Source organism: Bacillus rossius, chromosome 17 (genome assembly GCF_032445375.1).
Source record: "Bacillus rossius redtenbacheri isolate Brsri chromosome 17, Brsri_v3, whole genome shotgun sequence".
NCBI classification, from domain to species: Eukaryota; Metazoa; Arthropoda; class Insecta; order Phasmatodea; family Bacillidae; genus Bacillus; species Bacillus rossius.
This window is the reverse complement of record NC_086344.1, coordinates 5,513,933-5,537,744: the sequence shown is the minus strand read 5'-3', so window position 1 is coordinate 5,537,744 and position 23,812 is coordinate 5,513,933. Positions and strand designations below refer to the sequence as shown.

General features: G+C 40.3%; 1 protein-coding gene and 1 non-coding gene across 2 annotated transcripts in view; one reads left to right on the top strand and one right to left on the bottom strand.

The window, feature by feature from the left end:
• Positions 1 to 23,812, top strand: part of LOC134540769 (mitogen-activated protein kinase kinase kinase 12) — a 271,532-nt gene that overhangs the window by 106,120 nt on the left and 141,600 nt on the right. The window lies entirely within an intron of this gene.
• Positions 10,367 to 10,439, bottom strand: Trnai-aau (transfer RNA isoleucine (anticodon AAU)). Its single transcript has one exon. It is a non-coding gene; the product is annotated as a tRNA-Ile (tRNA).

Genomic DNA, 23,812 nt, shown 5'->3' with positions numbered 1-23,812 from the left:
GCCCTTGGGGTCTGGAGTAGCCCTCGGGGCCCCTTACCACAGGCCCTTGGGGTCTGGAGTAGCCCTCGGGGCCCCTTACCACAGGCCCTTGGGGTCTGGAGTAGCCCTCGGGGCCCCTTACCACAGGCCCTTGGGGTTTGGAGTAGCCCTCGGGGCCCCTTACCACAGGCCCTTGGGGTCTGGAGTAGCCCTCGGGGCCCCTTACCACAGGCCCTTGGGGTCTGGAGCAGCCCTCGGGGGCCCTTACCACAGGCCCTTGGGGTCTGGAGCAGCCCTCGGGGCCCCTTACCACAGGCCCTTGGGGTCTTGAGTAGCCCTCGGGGCCCCTTACCACAGGCCCTTGGGGTCTGGAGTAGCCCTCGGGGCCCCTTACCACAGGCCCTTGGGGTCTGGAGTAGCCCTCGGGGCCCCTTACCACAGGCCCTTGGGGTTTGGAGTAGCCCTCGGGGCCCCTTACCACAGGCCCTTGGGGTCTGGAGTAGCCCTCGGGGCCCCTTACCACAGGCCCTTGGGGTCTGGAGCAGCCCTCGGGGGCCCTTACCACAGGCCCTTGGGGTCTGGAGCAGCCCTCGGAGAAAAGGCGAAGTTTGTGTGACTACACAAATGATGATGATAATTATAATAATAATTATTATTTTATTTATTATTATTTGAGTGCCTACCAACAGTCAAAACCTTTAACAGGTGGGCACTTAACAAATATTACATAAAGAAATAACAATAACATACACAAAACACAATGATAAACACAACAATAAAAATGGGACAACACAAACATAAACACATGACAAAAGACACTTAAAAGATTATAATAGCTTAATTTGTCAATTTTAAATTAATTCTTATCAATGAAATAACAATAATACATTATTTACATCAGAAGTTATCTTAATTGCAAGAAAATTAAGAATTCAAAATTTCTTTCATTGAGATTTTTGCCCTTTGGAAAGGATCTAAATCTTTCAAAATATCATTAAAATTATCAGTACACTGTTTTGATAGCTCATTTTTTATGAGATACGTTCGAAAGGGTCGCATTGTTCTATGATTGAATGAAGGAACTCGAAGACCAATTTTGTTTAATATTTCAGTGCTGTGGTAAACATTTATAAAACAATTTATTACAAAAACAGTATCAATAATAATAAAGGTTGCATGTACTTATGTGCTGCGTTAGAAGTTATATTTACTTGGTATTATAGAAAATAAAACTAACTTTAATTTTGCATACAAATAATTAATATAAATAAAAAAATAAAAGGACTGGAGTGATATTATAAATGCGATTGGTAAAGTATAAATTCAGTGTGGTTGGAGTCCACGTGTGACAGAAGTGAAACTTCTTGCTTATTAGTTATAGATAGTGATAAATTTCTAATATTTTTTTATATAACAAGATATAATAATTGAGAATATTAAGGACGCGGGTATGATCTCAAATGAAATAACTCTTATCCACACGAATAAATAAATTGTAGATTCTTTGAATAAAAAAAATGTACTAACATGTTTTCTCTTACATTTAAAACAAATATTGATTTTAAATAATCCTTAAACTTGAATTTTGCCCATAATTAGGTATATTAGCTTAACTAATTGTCCAAATGGATGTGTGTAATCTGAGGTGGGTATCTGGCCTGTGAAAGTGACAACATGTCATACGAATATGACCTAGCTCAGTGCTACTTTGTTGATTCACAGTCACCCACAGCTACACGCCGATCGAGAAATATTCACGCTTCTTAGTTTAACTTAACAAATTTACACACTCGTGGGCTCGTAACTATAATATGGTGTGTGATTTAGCTAATCAAATAATAATTCGTGACAGATAATTACCTATGACAAACTAAAGCGTCAAAAGCATTATACCAGCAGAAATATTTAATTACACAGCTAAAACAAAACTCACATAAATGTGTTTAACAACTGACACAAGTAATTAAATTAATAATACATACACGAAAGAACAATAATTTCTTTCGAATATGGCCCGTTGCGTGGTGCACAACAATAAGCTCAAACCCCGTTGTGTTGCCCTCTGCCCAAATACTCCCTTACAAGACGCCAGCAAGTCAGGCGCAGGCGACCCGCCTATCCCTGCAGCATGGCGGGGTCCAACCTGAGCCGCACGCCGCCACGTGGAGCCTGCTCAAGGCTGCTCCAGCGATCTCCGCCCGCACCAACGGCCCCGGAGTGGGGATAGCGCGACGTACACCCCCCAAGTAACAACCGCGCACATGCAAGTGAGGGAATGCGCAAGTGCGCAATTTCGCAAGGGAGAAAGAGCACAAGAGCACTATAGAGCAAGATTGCTCGTTAAATGTTCTTTCCTTTTTTTTAAATAGACTTTCTTTAACATACGTGCTTTTTTTAAATAATGCTCTTTCTTTTTAATATGAGCTTCCTTTTTGACGATGAACGTGCATCGATTGGTCTTTACTCAAGGGCATGATTGGCCTCGTCGTTCGGAGACGAATGGTACACACACCTGACATTGAACATGACCTGTTTACGATGTTTGTCGAGTATCGACGAAAAATACCTCTTGGCTACTAATTGGATGTGCTTTGACCACCTCTTAGATGCGCCTGTCTACCAACTGGATATGTAGAGACCTGAAAAATTCGTGAATTCATTTCATGTTATGCTAAAATTCAAATAATTATACCTTAGTGCTGCTTCTGCCATTGGTTCACTGTTAATCTGGATGACTGAGGGCCAATTAGAGTCCCTCACTCAATAGAAGAGTCGAATCACAGGCCACCCAGTCGAGACGACTCACAAGTCAGCAGTCAATGTAGAGGTGGCATTTACCCGAGTGTGCAAAGGATTGTGGAGTCTATCCTGGAGGTCATTGAACCCGCGAATTTTTCCGGTCTCTATGGATATGTCTTGCCACCTACTGGACGTGCATTGCATTGCTGACCACTGGGTATATATGCCTGGTCAGACTGAAGGTGTCTAGACAGCAACTACTGGATGTGCCTGGCCATCTAATGGATGTGCCTAACCTACAGCTGATCGAGGTGAAGTGACCACAAACTGGAACTGCCTAAGCACCGCTGCACGTGTCTAGCCAACAAACAAAATGTGACTGGATGCTGAATACATGCCTTGCCACCTACTGAATGTGTCTGACAATACGTGCATGACCACGGACTGAATGTGCCTAAAATCCGGAACTGCCTGACCGCCGATTACATGTCTGGCTATTGAATAGACATACCTGGTTAATCGACTTATGTATAACTGGCCTGAAAATACATATCAAGGCATGCAAAGGACTCGCTTCGCCTTCAAAGAAGAATGTAGAAATCGAGAAACGCAAGTAATTTCCTTGTTTGTACTTATATAATTTTGTTAAATAAATTCTTCATTATATTTTTATTGCTTTTATTCTCGAACCTGTCACTTTTATGGTAATTTTTATACTACTTTTTTTTATCTGAAAATATATCTGAGGACGGATATCGATCTTTTTAGTCATTATTTTAATAAATGACTCTTTTAAATGAACTTGGATTTTTTTTCAAATTTCTAGCTTGCTTATTACAGAATTTCAAGATGGCGCCCAAGACGGTCGATAAGATGGCGCATAGCATGACGGTGTGGTGATTGGCACTCTAGCTGGTTGAAATTAAACCAATATGACTTCAGCGCAATCTAGAAAATGGTCTATGTACTAGGTGACACTAGTGCTCCTTTTATCGATTACTGAAATCAAGATGGTGGCAGCGCCCTCTAGCTGACGATGTGTGTTAACTAGCTCTCCTGATAGCAAGTATTGAAAATAAAGTTGGCGACAACTCCCTCTAGCAGGTGATGCTATTATTACTTCAAATTAAAAAATATATATAATATATGTCAGAATATGTCCGTATATATATGTCAGAATATGTCTGTGTTATTTTTTTATATACTTTATTTATATTTCGGTTTGGTAAATGTCTCTATCAGTTCAGCTTACTATGTATATCTACCCTAAACATATTAAAAAATTCAATCGTGCATTATTAAAATTAAATTAGAAAATAACCTAAGTTTTAATGCTAAATATATATTTTAATGTATTTTTCTGTATACTTTTTAATTTTTTTATTATATTATTTAATTCATTAATATAGGCTACATGTATTTTTATTTCGAACATTCTAGTATGTAGCATAAACTAATTACATTTTCTTTACGTGTTTTATTGCATGCGTAAATATGATTACTGATTATTAGAGGCATGCAGATTTCGCGAAAATATTTTGAGACTAGATGAAAGTTAAAACACTTCAGCATCGTGTGTGTTTCGTGATTAGGTGAGTTTCTCTCAGGTACGTATCGAGTGTAACAACACCAATCACAGTCATTCAGTGTGGAAGTAAACGCATCCTGAGTGGCTCGGTCAAATAAGGCAACGACTTCTCTCGCAGACGGCCCGCCAATCACAAGGAAGAAACCACAGGTGCGGGTATACCTTGTTGCAGTCTAATAAGTGTTCAGATCTTTTCGCAAAAAATGCCTGCCCCTACTGTTTGGCGTGCCTGGAGTTGGCATCACTGCAAAACACACTGGAGAATAATATTTTTTAAACTGTTTTACAATTTCAAGTTTTCTCAGGGTGGTTACATTTTGCAACTTGCGTGCTTTATAAAAGACAGTGATTTTCTCGCCTTGATTACGTGTTGTGTTACTGCGTCGTTACATTTCTTGCGTGAGGTATAAACCCGGCTCAAGGATTGCTTATTTCGAAGTAAATTTATAGCCAGATTGCAAAACAATGTGTTCCAGTGCGAGTCAGGACTGACAACCAGAGACCCGTGCAGCAGGTTTGGAGGGGTGGGGGGTTGCACGGTTGGGGGGGAGGGGGACAACTACACTTGTGCATTTGTGGCCTGTTGCACAACATCTGGGCTGCTATCTCCCGAACAACCCATACTTAACATGACGATGCCCAGGCAATAAAGGCCCTGTCGAAACGGTCAAATTTCCCTTCCCCAACTGTACTTGACAACCGTGCTTCAAGGGGTAATTTCAGGCGTGACATAACTTTTAATGTTCTCCGTCAATTATATCTGGAAAGATAACCACATACTTACGTGTTTTAAATCCTGCAAATATGCCAAAATTTATTACGAGATGAGCACAGACTTTTCAGTTTCATTCTTATTTTAAAATAAAGCATTGCATCACAATGCTAGATGAAATATTTGAATGTTATGATTTTTGTGCATTTATTAACTAATACTCGTTTGATAGTTAAATAAAGACCTGCGATCTTTATGAGCTATAACACTGTAACTTTTTTTTAAAGTACAGAAATAGTCATGTAATGTTACAGATATTTATATATTTGTACATTTATATTGAAACAACAGTTATCACTACAACTAGTGTTTACAGTTATACTGGGTCCGGTTTCTTACCCGAGCATATTTATGCTTATGTTGTTCAGTACTTCCAAAAGGTAAATTTATCAGTAAACCGTTACAGCTTTCCAGTATTAACTGTGCACATTAATATGCTTGATAAAATAAAATAATGTTAAATTGTTGTAAATTCGATTTTCGTTTCCATGGTTTAAAGAAAATTGTGAATGAAGCCTAAATTAAAATGTGAAATTAAGCGCCAATTGTCGTTATAAATACTCTGTATTGTCTCGAAAAACGTATTTCTTATATGCAAAAATAATCATAGCCATATTTTGAAGAAAGTCACAATATCTTTTTTTTTAGTATTACTTCTTGGCAACTGTTTCCAAAGGAATGTTTTGTAAAAATACTGATTTTTTTTTCTTTTTAACAGCAGCAAATGTATATGTGCGATGCACACTTATGTTTATTATAATGGCACCAGAATATAATGCTAATTTTGCAGATCACTTATTATTAGACAGATATACTTAGCGAAAAAAATGACATGATTTCTAGGTTTTGGCACACTGTACTTATTTTTGATGCGGTACTTCATTTGTTGCGATCTGCGAGACAGTTTACCATCTCTCACTAGACTGAGCAGTGGCGGTTATTGCATTACAGCACACTCGCACGTGAACCCCCTCGCCTCATTTAAATAGGCGCCTACTGTAATACTTAAATATCATACACATCGAATAATAAATAAATTCAACCCATTTTGTCTTATAACCATTAACAATATTTTCCAAACCCGCCGCTATAGAGTAAACGCAGCTTGCCGCTGCTTTGTTTGCTGGGATCGCACGTGCGATGGAGGCTAGGCGGGCGACGGCTCCAGTCGTGCGCAACGCTATCCTGTGCGCGGCGCGACAGTTCTTGTCCTGTTTCTCCCATTTTTGCTCGCTCTTCGAGAATGATGACGGCGCTGTAATCACGTGTTATTGTTCTACTTAAGTGCGTTTAGAGCGACGTTTGAAAAGTTTGTTTTAACTACTAAGTTAAGTTACTCGTTATGGTCTTGAGTAAGTTAACAGTCTCGGACATAAAAACACTGGTGTTTCTAATTTGTCATTGGAAAATAAAATACATCAAAAATGAAATTTCATGTGCAAGTTTTGTTTCAGTGATTGCAGACGAAACGACAGACATATCATCTTTATTTCAGTTGGTTATAGTTTTTCGCTATGTGTTACCTAACGGGCAAGCAGTAGAACGATTCTGGCAGTTTGTAAATCCTGCAGGACATGATGCTGCGTCAATCGCAGAATGTATTCGCATTGTTTTGGAAAGTATTGTTGACAAACTCGAGAAATTGATATCTCAGAGTTATGATGGGGATAGTGTAATGAGTGGTCATTACAATGGTGTTCAAGCCATTATTCAACAAAATTATATATGTGCACATTACGTGCATTGTTATGCGCATCAGTTGAATTTAATTGTGGCACAAAATACAAGCCAAAGCCAAGTCCGTGTATTCTTTTCCAATTTGAGTGATATAACTAACTTCTTTAGCCACTCTCCACAGAGAATTGCTGTTCTTAATGGCGTTGTTGGCAGGATAATTCCTCGTGCTTCTTCCACAAGATGGAATTTTAAGAGTCGTACTGTTAACACGGTGTACGAGTACAGAAAACAACTGATTGAATGCGTGAACGAAATTGAGTCGTCATGCAAGCAGTCAACAACAATAAACCAGTAGGGGGCTATTCGGCGCATGTTGAATGATCCAGTGTTTGTATTTTGGCTGACAGTTTTTCACAATATAATGCCGCACGTAGACATTTTGTTTAATCAGCTACAAAAAAGGAGCATCGATGCCGATAAAGTTAGGAAACATGTTGACAGTTTTCGACTTTCATTTGAGAAAGAAAGAGAGAATATGGATAAAGTGAGAATGCGAACTGAAATGTCGGTTCCAGAGCAGCATTCTAAAAAAAGGAAAGTGGAAGATGTCCATGTAAATAGAACTGTTGCAGCCAAGGAAGTATGTGATGTGATTACTAATCAAGTAAAGGAGAGGTTTTCTTTCACAACATATTATTCTGCGGTATGCCTTTTTGATTCCGAAAACTTCCAGGAATATGATAAGCAATTTCCTGTTCATGTTCTTGAACAAACAACCAAAACGTATCCTTTCTTAGATGAGGCTCGTTTGAAAACAGAGCTAGCAGTAATTTACAAGCGACACGACTTCCGAGATATGGATGGATCAGCTAGTCTTCTGCAGTTTGTCCTTGAAAACAATTTACAGACCACGTTTACGGAAACACACAAATTGTTACTTATTATTTCAACTGTTCCGATGACCACAGCTGAAGCTGAACGATGTTTCTCAACCCTGAAGAGGATAAAAACATTTTTAAAAAGTACAATGTGTGAAGACAGACTCAGTGCGTTAGCCATGCTTTCAATAGAAAAAGACATGATAGACAAAATACCAAATTTTATTGTCATGGTCATTGAATTATTTACTTCTAAAAAAACATAGAAGGATAGATTTAGTTTAAAATAACTGCACTTAAGCATTTCAATTTCAATAATATTCTAAATAATATCCTCACATAATGTTTTCCTATGCTGTTTAAACCAGAGTTCGTAAATTGTTCAACTTAATTTTTAGGCGAAAAGAATTGTTCAGCTCATTTTACAGTGAATTGTTCAGATTCGTTTCAAGTTAAGATGTATATAGTGATGCTTAAAGAATGTTCTCTCAAAGGAAAAGATTAAAAACTAAATTAAAATTGTGAAACCATATGTTTATATTACTATTGTACTACTGAAATTATATTTTAGTGCTTAAGGAAAGTAAGTTCAAAGGAAAAGTAAAAACTACCGGTAATTCAAATTTTGTAGTCAATGCTGTATTTAAATATTGTAAATGTAATGCTGTTATAAATACAATATATCTATTTATATATAATTACCAACAAAACAATGGAAAAAATGATATACCTTATTTACAACTGGTCACATCAATAACACTCTTGCTAGCAAACTGTATCAGAATTTTGTGTACTTTACATTTTATGGTAATCATTTGTATTTATTTTAAAAAGACTTCACACTGCATAATTTAACATTTGCTATATTATCAGTTTGAGCGGCATATCAGGTGGCTATTTTGGAGGTAAAAACTTCACTTTCGCCCCACAATAACTTGGAAAAAATTGTTGGTATTTATGTGATTTAAAATGCCCAAAAAGCACCATTTTACACATTAAAATCCAATTTTTTCCAGGGGGAGCCCCCAGACCCGCCGCTTCAAAAGGGAGGGGGGGGGGGGGTCGGTGATTCTTTATATAAAGAGACCAATGCTGTGAACCCCCATTTTCAAAAGGCACCAGCCGCCACTGAGACTGAGTGCAATTACTGTAAGTGTACGTGTTCTCATGTACTCCCGTTAGAAGTTATACCTACTTGGCGTAATAAAATACTTACTTAAATTTTTCATGTAAATAATTAATAGAAATAAAATAATAAATGGACTACAGTGATATTGGATTTGATAGTGTACCTACTAAGGTTTTTTTTAATTCTACCCTTTTTTAACTCCGTTTAGCAATGGTTCGCCTAATCAAAATTTGTTTGAGGCAAAAGTTTTAGATGAAAATTATAAGTTGCAAAATATCCGAACGAATTCGATGTAGTCGTACGAAGGGAGGGGGGAGCTGAATTGTTGCCCGTTGGACTGGCGACTGGAAGGGCAGCCCATCCAATTTCTGAAAACACGTTTCTCTAAGTGTTTAAATAATCCTAAAAACTTGCCCCTTGGAAGGACAGCCCATCAGGATTTTTCTTACAGTAGTGTTTTTGAAAGGTTGTCTGAATTGTTGCCCCTTGGAAGGGCAGCCCATCAGGATTTTTCTGACAGTGGTGTTTTTTAAATCTTGTCTGAATTGTTGCCCCTTGGATGGGCAACCCTTCAGGATTTTTCTGACAGTGGTTAGTTTAGGTTAGGTTAGGGTTGGTTAGTTTAGTTAGGTTAGGTTAGGTCACTTTACAAACTAACCACTGTCAGAAAAATCCTGAAGGGCTGCCCATCCAAGGGGCAACAATTCAGACAAGATTTAAAAAACACCACTGTCAGAAAAATCCTGATGGGCTGCCCTTCCAAGGGGCAACAATTCAGACAACCTTTCAAAAACTCTACTGTTAGAAAAATCCTGATGGGCTGCCCATCCAAGGGGCAAGTTTTCAGGATTATTTAAACTCTTAAAGGAGCGTGTTTTCAGAAATTGGATGGGCTGCCCTTCCAGTCGCTGTACAAATAAACCACTGTTAGAAAAATCCTGAAGGGCTGTCCTTCCAATGGGCAACAATTCAGTCGCCCCGAAGGGAGTTATGATTTTTTTTTTGTCCTCCAACCCTTGTTTTTCAACCTCTTGCAGTTATGATGTTTGTGTGTCATAAACTTACTCAGACACAAGATTTTGGTTTTACTCCTACGAGATATAATAATTTCAAACGGATGTGATATTTTCCATATTGTGGGAGTTACAACGATTTTTCTGTTTTTTAAATAAACCTTCTCCACTTCTACTCCTTTGGTCGGATATTGCCCAGTAACAAACTCGACTGAGATTTTCCACTAATAGATTTTATGTATGAGCTTGAAAGTGATTTGTAAAAAAATTGCGACAGTTATCGTGTCCACGTAAACTTTTGAGTTTACTATGGTTTTCGGGTCTATGGACCACGGAACGAAAAACTATATGAACATTTTCCGAAAGTTGCACCATGGTATCAGCTACAATAGGTGGTATTTCTAAATTTACCTGGCTCGTATATATATTCACAATGTTTATGCATTTAAAAGGATAAATAAGATTAATTATTTTCTTTTTATTTAAAGAACTTTAAGCCATACCACGCACAAGCCACCAGTATTGATTTTTAATCCAAAATTTGTGTTGTTTATTATAAATACTTTTTATCAATACTGCATAAAAAACATATGCCCCGGGTGAGGATCGAACTCACGACCTTAAGATTATTAGACTTACGCGCTGCCTACTGCGCTACCGAGGCGTTGCATAACTTCAGCTACTTAGTTCTATGTACCCTACATTTTCGTGTTATCAATGTTCATGAAATTTTTATTGTAGCTTAAAGTGATATTTATTAAATTGATTGTCTGTAAAGTCGGTTTACGGCCGATAGTTTAACGTGACAACATCATTACAAAACATTGATGAAATGATTGGTACTTTTGAATAAAATTGAATAATTGTTATTAAATTATCACTATTTTGTATGGTTACAAAGAATGATTGAAATGAAATCTACAGTTTAATTGATAAATTTACTTTTATTTGCACTCATTAAAGTAGGAAACGAATGGGAGTGTTTCAAGTTTAAAGTGCCTCGAAAAAGTCAAATCGATGGTTGTTCCAATCGAGTGGAAGAGAGATACATGCGGCGCAAGCGTACAATGAGCTGAACGGGACAATGTGCGTTACAGGACACTTTTCCGTGCGTGCAGCCGGCGTTCATCGATTTATTAGACGTTGTCACGTCAAAATGGTCAAAAATTCAATTTTGCCTGCCAATCATGCCTCGTACATTTCTGGTTCGAAACCAAGCATTGTAGCCAGGGAGCGGTCGCCACTGAAGTCGATTTGCGCATTGCTTTGCAATACGCACTGCAGAGTGTTTGGATTACCTTTCAACGAAAACGTTACGTCTGCGGGGTAGGTGTTGTTTAATATAAAATTGAATGTCTAAAAATTCGTAGCAACCTATAGGTAAAATAATCTCTCGCGCCTTGTCTTCATTCCTTAGCCTGTACCTGAATATCCGGTTGCTTGTGTCCACGTTCGGGATAGAATTGTGTATCTACGGTTAAAATCCACGAGAGCGTGCTGCCATAACCCATCGCTAGGCCCATGCATATTTCGCGAAAAGATTCCGAGACTAGCTGAAAGTTAAAACACTGTAGCATCGTCTGTGTTTCGTGATTGGGTGAGCTTCTTTCTGGTACATGACGAGTGTTAAAACACCAATCACAGCAATTCGTTGCGGAAGCAAATGCGTCCTGAGTGGCTCAGCCAAACAAGGCAACTACTTCTCTCGCAGACGGCCGCCAATCACAAGGAAGAAACCGCTGGTGCGCGCATACCTTGTTGCAGTCTAAAGGGCGTTCAGCTTTATTCGCGAAAAATGCCTGCCCCTACCCATCGCTATTACTATATATGTTTTTCATTTTTGTTGGGGTTTGGCCAGTCGAAAAGGCCATAAGTTTTTGTAAAAATCAAATGACCTGTAACGGGACACACACCACGGTGTTGCGGTCTGTCAGGCGACACCGCAGATCAATTGCTTAATGAAGCGATCCCAAGCAGCCGTAGCTGACTGACGAACAGGGATGTCATCATGGCCAGTAGCAGACTCAGGGGCCGAGTGCCGGAACTTGGCATCGAACCCCGAGGCCCGCGAGAAGTCCCAGGCCGCTGAATGCGCGGCCCCTAACCTCCTATCACTAGAGACCGGAAAAATTCGCGATTTCGATGGCCTTCAGGATAGACTGCACATTCCCCTGTACACTCGGGAAAATAATGCAAGTTCATTGGCTGCCGACTTGTGAGTCGTCTCGGCTGGTTCATCTGTGATTCGATCCTTCTTTGGTTGAGGGTTTATAATTGGTTGAGATGAGTCCAGATGAACAGTAAGCCAACAGCAATATCATCTAAGAGGTATATGTATTTGAATTCTAGCCTATCGCCGAATGAATCCGCGAATATTTCCGGTCTCTACCTATAAAACAAGGTTTGACGGGGATTGTGAAATAAAGTGACTTTGGAAAATTCGCTCTGCGAAGCTTGGTGACTTACAAATGGCCTGAGTTAAATTTAATTTAATTTCGAGGGAAATGAATTAATTTTTTTAAAGTTAAACTCGTGTGTGGTCCAGGTCTCCTTGGTTTGGGTGATCGACACCGCGCTGGAAGCAACAGCAGCTCCGCGCTGTCCTCCAGGTTCTTCACTTGTCCGCCTCCGGCGCTAGCGGCGTGGCGGAGTGGCGTCCTCGGGACATGTCGGTTATCGCGATGACCTTGACACGCATGCTGAAAGGTCAGGTAGGACCCGGGGGGGGGGGGGGAGAGATACTCCTCCAGCCGCTGGTTGGCTCCAGTATCGCTGGCGGCCCGTGTCAACAACTCTCCGATAACGACTCGTAGTGCGGCTGCGACACTACACGCTCTTCTTACCCGCGGCTAGGACCAGGATATGTGAACACCCTACCCACAGGTGGACAAAGCATTACTAGGGCCATGCATATTTCGCGAAAGAAGATTCCGAGACCAGCTGAAAGTTAAAAAACTGTAGCATCGTCTGTGTTTCGTGATTGGCTGAGTTTCTTTCAGGTGCATGTCGATTGTTGCATCACTAATCACAGTAATTCGTCGCGGAAGCAAATGCGTCCTGAGTGGCTCGGTCAAACAATGCAACTACTTCTCTCGCAGACGTCCGCCAATCACAAGGAAGAAACCGCTGGTGTGCGTATACCGTGTTGCAGTCTAATAGGCGTGCCTGCTTCTAAGGATTACTTTCCCAAGGGAAGAACTATATTTTACAAAAATAAATAAATTGAAAATGAGCAGTGCTGCCAAGTTTTTACGAATTTTCTGTAACTGTTAATGATCTAAACGTTCTATTGCGGAAAACACGGCGTGTTATTTACTTGTGACAGAAAAAGAGTAATAATATAACTACACTTAGTGTATTATCGTACGATAATTATCGCTAGTTGCAAAGTTATTCAGGGAAATCTTTATTTTTTACAGACATGTGTCGACTCCCTGAAAAAAAGGTTCGATATAGTTTTGAGTCCAGAATTAAGTTAACGATTGGGTACGCCAGATAAAGTTGGTTCTACCAGTAGGGGGCCTTTCAAGTATTACGTAAGCACAATAGGGTTGGTTTGGTGGGGGGGGGGGGGGGGGTGTCATTGCTTTGCTTATTTTTAGAGACCGGAAAAATTCGCGGGTTCGATGACCACCAATATAGACTCCATTATCCTTTACACACTCGGGCAAATGCCAACTGTTCATTGGCTGCTGACTTGTGAGTCGTCTCGACTGGGTGGTGAGTCGTCTCGACTGGGTGGCCTGTGATTCGACACTTCTATGAGTGAGGGTCTCTAATTGGCCCTCAGTTCTCCAGATTAACAGTGAACCAATGGCAGAAGCAGCACTAAGGTATAATTATATGAATTTTAGCATAACACGAAATGAACACGCGAATTTTTCAGGTCTCTACACATATGGCAACGTACACATTGTCTATGTTTGAAAACGAAACGCATTTTTGGGGATTCCCACAAATAATGTATAGTTTAGGTACTCGCTTTATCACGCTTCCATCAAGTCACTAAATCGTCACATCGAGAAGATCCATCAAAAAGTAAACACGCTCACTGATATGAAAGTTAGGCATATAAGAGTCGCTGCTCGTCGTGCTAATGAACTGATGTGCATCATTCAAAATTTAGAGCACCGCGATGTTGAATGGCTCGATGAGAACGACGTAGACATTCCAAAATTGGATGAAAGTGAGCTGACACACAACATTGAGCAGCAAACATCCAATATCATCGAAAATTTAGAATCATATATTCGGCATACCTTATTTTATTGCACCCTAGTGAGTAGCTATAGAAACCGGACAAATTCGCGGATTCATATCTCGATGTTCCAATATTCAAATAATTACTAGGGGCATGCATTTTTCGCGAATAAAGCTGAACGCGCATTAGACTGCAACAAGGTATGCGCGCACCAGCGGTTTCTTCCTTGTGATTGGCGGCCGTCTGCGAGAGAAGTAGTTGCCTTGTTTGGCTGAGCCAGTCAAGACGCATTTGCTTCCGCAACGAATTACTGTGATTGGTGTTTTAACAATCGTCGTGTACCTTAAACTCGCCCAATCACGAAACACAAACGAAGCTACAGGGTTTTTACTTTCAGCTGATCTCGGAATATTTTCACGAAATATGCATGGCCCTAAAAATTGCACATTTCTTTTTCTTCTGCTATTGGTTGGCTGTTAATATAGAGGATTGTGGGCCATAAGAGAGACTCAATCAAAGAAGTATAGAATCACAATTCTCCCAGTCAAAGACGCCTCGAAACTCCGTAGCCAATGAACAGGTGACGTTTGCCCGAGTATGCAGAAGTTCGTGGAGTCTACCCTGAATGTCATTGAACCAGGGAATCAATGATGATTTCATGAGCATGAATAATGTGCTAGGAGGGGATTGGCCAGCCATGGCAGCGATTGGCGCCATGATTAACTTCCCTCACTCTTAAATCTAGACTATAACTAGATAAGTTGGGCCCAGCTAAAACCTGCATGGACACAGGAAAAAACTTCGGAATCTTTCATGCACTAAGCAAACAGAAGGATGGTTCAGGAAGAAGAGTTGGACAGAGTAGAAAAGAATCTACCAAGCGGTGGGTTGAGGAAAACATTTCGTCGTTTCTCAGCACACTGCCTGCCAGCCAGCTTTATACTTAAGCTAAGAAGGGGAAAAGTGTTTGGCACATATTAATTACGTACTAACGTAACTTCGCCTACCTGTTTTTTTCAAATCGTCGACGTGGGGCGATTCGTTCTTCACCCCCCCCCCCCCTTCTCACCCAACCAAGGACGCTTGAGCTCAAGCCCGCAGTGCAGGCAACCTTGCGAAGACTGTACACAGAGCTGATAACACGCACAACTTATCAGCAATTGTCACGTGACGCGTGCAAATGTTTGTCGTCGGCGGAGCACCCGGGCGCTGGGAACTCCATCCTCGGCGACCTTCAGTGCTGCCAACTGAGCCGGAGATCTCCGCTGGGAGGCTGTGCTGGACCAGCGAGTGTTTCCAGTCCACAGTGAACAGCTACCTCCTCAATACTCCGTGAAATATTCATGTAAACCTATGTGTAGAGACCGGAAAAATTCGCGTGTTCAATGAATGACCTCCAGGATAGACTCCAATATCCTCTACACACTCGGGTAAATGCCACCTGTACATTGGCTGCTGACTTGTGAGTCGTCTCGACTGGGTGGCCTGTGATTCGACACTTCTATGAGTGAGGGTCTCTAATTGGCCCTCATTCCTCTAGATTAAACAGTGAACCAATGACAGAAGCAGCACTAAGGTATAACTATTTGAATTTTAGCATAACATGAAATGGATTCGCGAATTTTTCAGGTCTCTAGCTATGTGTTGTCCCGATACCTCCAATAGTTAAAGTTATTTGTAGGGGCAGACATTTTTCGCGAATAAAGCTGAACGCCTATTAGACTGCAACAAGGTATACGCGCACCAGCGGTTTCTTCCTTGTGATTGGCGGCCGTCTGCGAGAGAAGTAGTTGGCTTGTTTGGCTGGGCCACTCAGGACGCGTCTGCTTTCGCAATGAATTACTATGATTGGAGTTTTAACAATCGTGATGTATCTGAAAAAAACTCACCCAGTCACGAAACACAGACGATGCTACAGTGTTTTAAGTTTCTGCTAGTCTCGGAATATTTTCGCGAAATATACATGGCCCTTGTTATTTGTATACCGTTCCCTGAATAGCTTTACAGTAATAACTTCGCACATTAGTAGAGACCTGAAAAATTCGCGGGTTCATTTCGTGTTATGCTAAAATTCAAATAATTATACATTAGTGCTGCTTCTGTCATTGGTTCACTGTTAATCTGGATGACTGAGGGCTAATTAGAGACCCTCACTCATAGAAGTGTCGAATCACAGGCCACCCAGTCGAGACGACTCACAAGTCAGCAGCCAATGAACAGTTGGTTTTTTCCCGAGTGTGTAGAGGATATTGGAGTCTATCCTGGAGGTCATTGAACCCGCCAATTTTTCCGGTCTCCGCACATTAGTAAGCACAATAAAACAAATGAATAGAGACTCGTAAATGTCGCGGATTCTACTGGCCTCTGGGTAGAATTTTAAATCACAGGTGTGCTGAACCCAAGTTTGCTTTCCCATTTATTGATTTCTTAGCGAGAACATGTTCTTATCATTGTTAGTTGGCACTACCTGATTCGCTCACTTCTCTCCTAGCTGGGCATCGTTGGCTGTACACTGCCCATATTTTTGCCTGCATGCGTGCAATGAGCAGAAAACTTTTCCATAAGACATAGTTTTCACATCAAACACATATCACACCCACGCTTCTACAAGTGTTGACGCCCCCCCCCCCCCCCTAGTGAGGGTTTTTTTTTATTTCCAGGGGGCCCAGCCCCCTATCCACCCGGGTTCTACGCCCAGGGGTGGCTTAATATCATGTCTTACAATTTCTATCACTATTTTTAAGATATAGTATAACGAAAATGAATGAAGAGATAACCCCACGCTTTTACTTATACAGAGTGTGGTGCATTATTTAGTTGTTGGACAAAATTCTTAAATTAAATTTTATTTATTTTTTATTTTTAGTTCTTTCAACGATTAGTTTTTTGTTTTTTAAATTATACGTTTTTTATCTTAAAATAAAATATTGAATATGATAATTGAAACAATTAAAAAATACTAAATATGAATGATTAAATTATTTATTTGTTACAATGGAATTAAAATTAGTCATTAAAGTTCACGTAATCTAGTCATTTCAGCTAATTCGTCAACATTACATGGAACCGTAGAGCAATAAAATTCTTCTACTTGGAGACCATCCAGTGACTTTACGCGACCAAGAGCTACATAAGCCTGGCCGGCAGCAAAGAGACGCGATTCCAAATAAACAACTGCATAATCTACAGTGAAGCCTTGCATTTTATGCACGATATATGCACAACTCAGTACTAATGACAACATTCGCCTTTCAGCAGTACCATAGCTGTATTTCGTTGGAAACTGAATGGCTATTGGTTTGATTATGTGTACACCATCTGTGTCGAAATCAACACGGACTGATGGAATGTCCGTATCATACACTTGATCACGCCAGAAGATTGGTCAGATCATTTCACATATAGTACCCACATTGCCATTAACGAACCCCGGACACATATTCCACCATAAACCGACCTCGGAAACATTCTAAATCGAATAAAATATATATATAATTTTTGAAATTTTTGAAATTCGGGGGCCTTAACCCCCACCTCCTAAGGGGATAAAGTCAAACCCAGGTCACTTTTTCCAGCATAACATGACCTCGGGAATACTCTAAATAGAAATAATATACTTTAAAATTTTTCAAAATTTAGGGGCATTACGCCCCCCTCCCACCTTACCCGGGCACGTTTCCCACCATAACCCGACCTTTTTGATCGGAAACACTCCAAATCGAAAAAAGCATTGAGTTAAAATTTTTTTGAAATTTTGGGTCTTTACCCACCCCCCTTCCCCCTCCCTAGGGAAACACTCGACCTCGGGGCAAATTTCCACCATGACCCGACCTCACGGATACACAAAACGCCTGGTTATTACCCATAGCTAGAGACTTGCAAAATTTGCGAATTCATTCGGTGATAGGCTAGAATTCAAACTCATATACAAATTAGATACATATTAGATAATTTTGCTATTGGCATACTGTTCATCTGGACGAATCTCAATCAGTTATAAACCCTCAACCAAAGAAGGATCGAATCACAGACAAACCAGCTGAGACGACTTACAAGTTGGCAGCCAATGAACTTGCGTTATTTGCCCGAGTGTACAGGGGTATGTGCAGTCTATCCTGAAGGCCATCGAAACCGGGAATTTTGCATGTCTCTACCCATAGCTCGAAATTAGTGGGTTTTGAACCCTCTGAACCCCCAATCCCCCTTCACACTAAAGTCTTAAGTTATCAAAATATAGTATTGTCCGAGGTTCTTTATATGTATGCAAAATTTCAACTTATTCGGACGTCGAAAAGTGGGTAAATATGAACGGAAAGATTTTATTACATAGTCCATTCATGCATACAGGTAAAGCTAATAAAACTGCGGTAAAAATAAAGAAAAATATCAACGAAATCCACCATTTTAAAAACGAAAATTGGATTATAAATAAAACCACAAAATCTTGCAGAAGCAGCACAAAGGTGTACTTATTTGAATTTCAGCATATCACGAAATGAATCCGCGAAATTTTCCGGTTTCTGCTAATGTTATGTATTCGGCGCATTTTGCATGGTTGGACATCCCTGCCTCTCGGAGGGGGCCGACCCGAGCGCTGCCTTGTGACGGGCCAGCTGACAGCTGACAGCTGACAGCTGACAACCTCCGTGCTAATGACGGTGTGGTCTGGTCATAAAGCCCTCGCCCGCTTCCACGCGCAGATGCTTCAAATCCGCCGCCAGATGTCTCGTGCGTGTAGCGACATACCTTAGAACCTAAGATTATTATTTATTGCGCGGATTAAATTCACTCCAGGCTGGAATAAACTTGTCTTTACATGATCAATAGGGCCATGCATATTTCGCGAAAAGATCCCGAGGCTGGCTGAAAGTTAAAACACTGTAGCATCATCTGTTTTCGTGATTGGTAGAGACCGGAAAAATTCGCGATTTCGATGGCCTTCATGATAGACTGCACATTCCCCTGTACACTCGGGCAAATAACGCAAGTTCATTGGCTGCCGACTTGTGAGTCGTCTCGGCTGGTTCGTCTGTGATTCGATCCTTCTTTGGTTGAGGGTTTATAATTGGTTGAGATGCGTCCAGATGAACAGTAAGCCAATAGCAAAATCATCTAAGAGGTATATGTATTTGAATTCTAGGCTATCGCCGAATAAATCCGCGAATTTTTCCGGTCTCTAGTGATTGGGTGAGTTTCTTTCATGTACATGACGATTATTACAACACCAATCACAGGCATTCAGTGCGGAAGCAAATGCGCCCTGATTGGCCCGGTCAAACAAGGCAACGACGTCTGTCGCAGACGGCCGCCAATCACAAGGAAGAAACCTTTAGTGCGGGTATACCTTGTTTCAGTCAAATAGGCGTTCTGTTTTTTTCGCGATAAATGCCTGCCCCTAGCTATTCGTGGTTCTACGTAGAGAACAGTGGATTCGCAATTTTTGCCAGTCGTATATAGAACCTAAACTTCGTTATTCTCTCTCTTTCTCTCTCTCTCTCTCTCTCTCACACACACACACACCAACACACACACATATATATCGCTGCGTGGAATGGAACTGCTTAATTTTACAGTTGCTATAGAATAATTTATATGCCGGTGTCATCTAACTTTCATCGCCCGATAGAAGGAAGTTCGTTTACAGTTTATTTCACTCTTCCGATATTGGAGTTATACAAATTTGAATGTTTTATATTTAAACTACATTAAACATGTACAGTAATAAAGAGCATTTATAATATTTCATGTTCTTTAGGGTTTCTGGCAATTGATAGGCACTGGAAAAATCCGTTGATTCAATGGCATCCAGAATAGACTCCTCGATTGGTCAGTGCCACCTGCTCATACCTAGGGGCAGGTATTTTTCGCGAATAAAGATGAACGCCTACTAGACTGAAACAAGATATACGCGCACCAGCGGTTTCTTCCTTGTGATTGGCGGCCGTCTGCGAGAGAAGTAGTTGCCTTGTTTGGCCGAGCCATTCAGGACGCATTTGCTTCCGCAACGAATTACTGTGATTGGTGTTTTAACAATCGTCATGTGCCTAAAAGAAACTCACCCAGTCACCAAAACACAGACGATGCTACAGTGTTTTAACCTTGTTAGCTGGTCTCGGAATCTTTTCGCGAAATATGCAAGGCCCTCCTCATTGGTAGGGACCGGAAAAATTCGCGGTTTCAATGACCTCCAGGATGGATTCCAATAACCTCTACACACTCGGGCAAATGCCAACTGTTCATTGGCTGCTGACTTGTAAGTCGTCTCGACTGGGTGGCCTGTGATTCGACACTTCTATGAGTGAGGGTCTCTAATTGGCCCTCAGTCATCCAGATTAACAGTGAACCAATGACAGAAGCAGCACTAAGGTATAATTATTTGAATTTTAGCATAACACGAAATGAACCAGCGAATTTTTCAGGTCTCTACTCATTGGCTACTGACTCGTGAGACCTGTCAACTGGGATGTCCTCTTCTTCGACACGTCTTTGGTTAAGTTTATTCATTGGCTCAGGGCCCTTCAGATAAACTGCGAACAGATCACAGAAGCAGTATGACGGTACATGTTTTTGGATTTGAGCATAACATGGAATGAATCCGTGAATTTTTTTTTCCTGTCTCCAGCAAGTGACATGCTCCAGAAACGGGCAGAAGCCAATCAACAGTTTAACATTTCCAGATAATGCATAGGATGGTAGAGTCAAGCCTGGAGGTGAAGAGAAATATTCCTACAAAACAAAGCCGCAATCTTTTCAGGTACACATTTCACTCTAGGCTGGACCCAACTTGCCTATTTATAATCGTGGCTCTGCAGAAAATTTATTGTACTTTTACAAAAGATTCATTTGGAAACTATTTGTCAAAAAATAGTTTGATAAATATATAGAAATATACTGTAACTATACAACACATGGGTATGCTTATTTTTGCACGTATGCAGTACTTTATATATAATACTGAGTTTTTTTTTTTACGAAAATTGGTGCATATTTTTATATTTTAATTGATGTTTCATTCAAGTATACTATTTTAAACCATGGAAAATATAATCAAAATTTAATAATTGGTTTTTATTTTGTTTTATTATGCCTATTAATGTGAGTAGTTAATACTGGAAAGCTATTCAGGAATTTTTGGAGGTACTGGGACAACACAAATCATAAATGCTCGGACAAGAATCCGAGCCCAGTATTGCTGCGAACACTATTTTGTTCTATGCATAGAGACAGGAAAAATTTCCGGATTCATTTCATGACAGCCTGAAATTCAAATAGTTATACCTCATTGCTGCCTCTGCTATTGGCTCACAACTCACCCGGATGACTCTGGGCCAATGAGGAACACTCAACCGAAGCTGTATCGAATCACAGGCCGCTACGTTGTGACACCTTCACAAGACAGCAGCCAATGAGAGGGTGACATTTGACCGAGTGTACGTAGAACTATAATGTTCATCCTAGAGGTCATTGAACACGCGAATTTTTCCGGTCACTATCTATGCAGTTGGTTTCATGTAATGTACATATTTACAAATAAATGTAACTTTACATGAATATTTCTGTTCGATTTGCAAACAAACTTTAGTGTATTAATAATCAGGGGCATGTATTTTTTGCGGAAAATTATTTCAAGACTAGCTGAGAGTTAAAAAAATTATAGTATCGTGATTTGGTAAACCTTTTTCAGGTACATGCCTTCTGTTAGAAGACCAATCACTAGAGACCTGCAAAATTCGCGGTTTCGATGGCCTTCAGGATGGACTGCACATACCCCTGTACACTAGGGCAAATAACGCAAGTTCATTGGCTGCCGACTTGTAAGTCGTCTCAGCTGGTTTGTCTGTGATTCGATCCTTCTTTGGTTGAGGGTTTATAACTGGTTGAGATTCGTCCAGATGAACAGTAGTAAGCCAATAGCAAAATCATCTAAGAGGTATATGTGTTTGAATTCTAGCCTATCACCGAATGAATCCGCGAATTTTGCAGGTCTAGCAATGGCTTCTCTCTCTGACGGCCGCCAATCACAAGGAAGAAACAGTCGGCGCAGGCATACCGTAGGCGTTCAAGGTTTTTTTCTGCGTTAAATGCCTGTTCCTTTCTTCAAGGGCGCTGTTACACGGGACCTGGAACTACTTCAGGTAAACATGTTCAACTATTGCGTACGGTTACACGCAGTGTGGTCAGATTCCGTTCGAGGCCATTTCTCATTCAACCTAGACAGGTTGGCAAAGTAGTTCAGTAAGACATCTCTCTTCTACATGAGCCTCTGATTGGCTGTTAAGTGTTGAGAGTACAAACAGTCCTTTGCGAAGAATGCAATATGGAGAATGTCCCTGGCACAAGTTCGTGTAATAGGTTACAGACATCTACAAAAAAAATTGGTTGTCTGTAAAGTCGGTTTACGGACGATAGTTTAACGTGACAACGTCATAACTAGAGACCCGGAAATTTCGCGGGTTCAATGACCTCCAGGATGGACTCCAATATCCTCTACACACTCAGGCAAATGCCAACTGTTCATTGGCTGCTGACTTGTGAGTCGTCTCTACTGGGTGGCCTGTGATTCGACACTTCTATGAGTGGCCCTCAGTCCTCCAGATTAACAGAGAACCAATGGCAGAAGCAGTACTAAGGTATAATTATTTGAATTTTAGCATAACACGAAATGAACCTGAGAATTTTCCGGGTCTCTAGTCATAACAAAACACTGATGAAATGATTGGATACTTTTATTAATAAAATAGAATCATTTTTATTTTAATAATAAAAGAATAAATACTTGAAAGTATTCTAGTAATCAGATTTTTAAAATGCAAGAATGATTATTAACCTTTATTTCCGAAATTGTTGTTGTAATAAGCAATGCAAACAACATTAACTTTTCACTTCACTTTATAAACAGTCGACGAAACAGTTCACGTGTAGACGACTTGTAATTAATTTTAAAAACTGGCGTTTAGCTATAAAGTTTAAATATAATTATGAACAAGTTTTCATATAAATAAACTTTAATCAAATATCTATCATCAATTATATGAATCACCATAATTTTTTTTAGTCAATTGTAACATATCCTATTATTACTGCACTCACCGACAGTGTAACGGAACACAGCGTAATGGAACAATGAGCGTAACGGGACATAGCGTAACGGAACAATGAGCGTCACGGGACACAGCGTAACGGGACAATGTGCGTGACGGGACAGTTTTTCCTGCGTGCAGCCGGCGTTCATAGATTTATTAAACGTTGTCATGTTAAAAAGATCACCAGTTAAATATTTTATAATTTTAATAGAATTGAAGCTGACGGTAATTCCCTAACAGAGGTACTTCCCTAACATATAATGATTTTGAAATCCCTCAAGCATATTATGCGTTAAAGCAGGACATATAGTTTTGATCTACGTTTTGTGTGGAAGTGTTGTAGTGTTTGTGTTGATTATATGGAAACTGTTGGCTGATTACTAGAGACCCGTGAATTTCGCGGATTCAATGACCTCCAGGATGGACTCCAATATCCTCTACACACTCGGGCAAATGCCAACTGTTCATTGGCTGTTGACTTGTGAGTCGTCTCGACTGGGTGGCCTGTGATTCGACATTTCTATGAGTGAGGGTTTCTAATTTGGCCCTCAGTCCTCCAGATTAACAGAGAACCAATGACAGAAGTAGCACTAAGGTATAATTATTTGAATTTTAGCATAACACGAAATGAATCCGCGAAATTCACGGGTCTCTACCGTTTACTAAAAAGATACTTAACTGCAAAATAAATCACGCGTAAATATTTTAGAAAACCCGTATGCCTTCTAGAATGAAGTTATCCTTGTAACTAAA